This window comes from Octopus bimaculoides, chromosome 17, assembly GCF_001194135.2.
Source record: "Octopus bimaculoides isolate UCB-OBI-ISO-001 chromosome 17, ASM119413v2, whole genome shotgun sequence".
Lineage (NCBI taxonomy): Eukaryota > Metazoa > Mollusca > Cephalopoda > Octopoda > Octopodidae > Octopus > Octopus bimaculoides.
This window is the reverse complement of record NC_068997.1, coordinates 19570780-19574093: the sequence shown is the minus strand read 5'-3', so window position 1 is coordinate 19574093 and position 3314 is coordinate 19570780.

Genomic DNA, 3314 nt, shown 5'->3' with positions numbered 1-3314 from the left:
TCTGTCGCTTACGACGTCGAGGGTTCCAGTTGATCTGATCAACGGAACAGCCTGCTCGTGAAATTAACATGCAAGTGGCTGAGCACTCCACAGACACATGTACCCTTAACGTAGTTCTCGGGGATATTCAGCGTGACAGTGTGACAAGGCTGACCCTTTGAATTACAGGCACAACAGAAACAGGAAGTAAGAGAAAGTTGTGGTGAAAGAGTACAGCAGGGTTCGCCACCATTCCCTGCCGGAGCCTCGTGGAGCTTTTAGGCGTTTTCGCTCAATAAACATTCACAACGCCTGGTCTGGGAATCGAAACCGTGATCCTATGACTGCGAGTCCACTGCCCTAACCACTGGGCCATTGCGCCTCCACATGGATGAGGATAGCTGCATAATAAAGTGCCAATCTCTAATTGGAAGGAACCTGTGAAAGAGGTATACCCAGGAAGACATGGGACATGGTGTTCTTTGGATGTTGAGTCTCACAGAGGTGATGACAAGTGTCCAGGACTGGCAAATGTCTGTACTTGAGAAGATGCTTCAACCCAAGCGAAACTGTGGCCGTGGCCAGTGCTGGTAACATATGAATAACACCCATGCCAATGACACTTAAAAGGGACCCATGCTGGTGACATGTAAAAGGCACCCAGTACACTCTGTGGTGTGGTTGGCATTAGGGAGGGCATCGAGCTGTAGAAACCAAGCCAAAACAGACTGGAGCCTGGTGCAGCTCTCTGGCTCACCATCTCCAGTCAAACTGTCTAACCTAGGGGTCAGGGAACTTTTTTAACCAATTAAACCAAAATATATTTATTTATGCTGATATTAACCCTAGATTTGAAAGGAAGAAAATCATAGATTCTTTGAATTCAAAAGGTTTATTGAATCTATTTTATTAAATCTATTTATATGAATCTATTTACAAGTCCATGACATTGGACAAATGCAGTGTTGTGAGAAGAAAAATTTCTGTCATAACAAGGAACACATTTTTTATATAATTTTACTTATGTCTAATGAGTCCTCATTAACCCCAAGAATTTCATTTTTGCCCCACTTGTGGTAATTTACCCTCGTTTACCGACCCCCATGTCTAACCCATGCCAGAATGGAAAATGGACAATAAATGATGCTGCTTATGATGTTATTTCAATTCCTGGGCCAATCCATATTTTTTAGTTATATGGTGTTTGCATGAGTGTGTGTATGTTTGTTTCTTTGTCTTGATATCATGTGATAGTTGTTAATTAGCGTGCCACTGCTGTCATACAGTAGTGTTGTTCATTTCCAATATTCTGCAAAAATATGTCTGGTCAAAGGAATTATTACTGTGCTTGGAAATAGGTGAAGGTTGGTGGCAGGAAAGGCATCCAGCTGTAAAAACTCTGTCTAAATGAACTCTTTCTGATCCATGCAAGCACAGAAAAGTGGACTTTAAAACTGTCCCCATAACTTAGCCGTTCGGTGAAAGCAACCAATAGAATAAGTACAAGGCTTAAAAAATAATTCTTGGGCTCAATTTGTTTGACTAAAATCCTTCCAAGGTGGTGCTCCAGCATGGCCACAGTCAAATAACTAAAAGAAATTAAAGAATGTAATATACAGGACTTTTTTCAGTTACTGTATACCAAATCCACTCACAAAGCCTTAAGCAGCCCAAGCTATTGGGGAAGATACTTGCCCAAGATGTCACATAAGGGGGCCGAAGCTGGCATCATGAAGTCGGGAAGCAAACTTATCCCACAGCCACGCCTGCGTCTATTGTATATCAGTATTCAATATATCCCTATTTTTTTCAAGATAATAGAGTGTCATTTGAGGGTGACTTAATTGTCAATTCTTGGAGATCGAAAATGACCATGTATAGGTTCCGTTATTAAAGTTGTTGTGGTTATAGTGATTGTTATTGTTGGTGGTGTTGTGAGCGTGGATATATATGTGTGTACGCGTGTGTAGTTAGAAACAAAATTTTAAAAAAATAGATTTTGAGTAGCTTTATCAACAAGAGATCCAACTTGGTTGACGAATGACAAGTTTGACCACAAATCTAGAAAGAAAGACATACCAATACAAATGTCCTCACACCTCTGACTTTGTTTCCTTGTAAATATAAGAAAAACGGGAATCTTTCGGTGAAATTTTTCAAGAAATACGTTTCAGATGGTATAGATTACGATTAAATCGGAATTTAATGTGAGAGGAAAAAAAAAAAAACGATGGGTGTGCACACGTTTACTGATACACATCACAGTTTTTTTTTTAAATTTCAAGTTTCATTATGTAGATATATATATGTGATGTGTGTCAGTATGTACGTGTACCTATCCACTTATTTGTTTTCACTAAATTCTGGTATTATTGTAATCTACACCAGCTGAAAGGTATTTGTAGAAAGATTTCACCTAAAAATGTTCCATTTTCTGCGAGTTACGAGGAAACGAAGCCGACGCGCATGAAGTTTCTGAAACTATTCTACGCAAACCCTGAAAAACATTTTCACAACAAATTCCGATATGCCCACGGGCATATGGCGTAGTGGTTAAGAGCGCGGGCTACTAACCCCAAGATTCCGAGTTGGATTCCAGGCAGTGACTTGAATAGTAATAATAATAACAATATCGAAAAATACCTTAGGAATGAGAACCCAGGTTCGAAATTTCCCCAAGACACCTGATGAAGGCTGGAGGGTATATCAGCTGAAACGTAGTGTTAACAACAAACAAGATGAGGACAAATATCCGTCAATTGTAAATAATGTAAATAAATTCCGATATAATTGGAATCTACATTAACTGAAGCATATATATGGAAAATATATTTAGAAATATCCATGTTGCTGGAAGAGACAAAGTCGGTGGTGGGGACACACTTGTGTAGGTATGGAGAAAGAAACAACAGCTAAATATGATTTCCATTTTCGAAGTAATTTTTATTTTACATTCGCAGTATAGTCTTAAATACAACGTTGTGACTTGCAAATATTAATGACTAGCAGAAATACCCGGCGTTGCCCGGGTTAAAGAGAATAATGAAATCTAAAAACGCCGTCTAGACTACGCATCATCTTTATATATAGAGATGTATATACACACACGCACCCAAACACACGTATATATATGTATATCAATATAAATATATGAAAGTCAATGAAGTTTCGTAAAAGAAGGTGATCATGTACATACTTTCTTGCTGTTTTGATTATAACACCTCATTGTAAACTATGTTCCTTGTTTTCCCTTGTGGAGCATATACAAATAGGTTTTTTGTTGCTGCCCACTCTTGAGCAGCCAACATACAGTTGTCCATGTGAGAAGCAGGGCT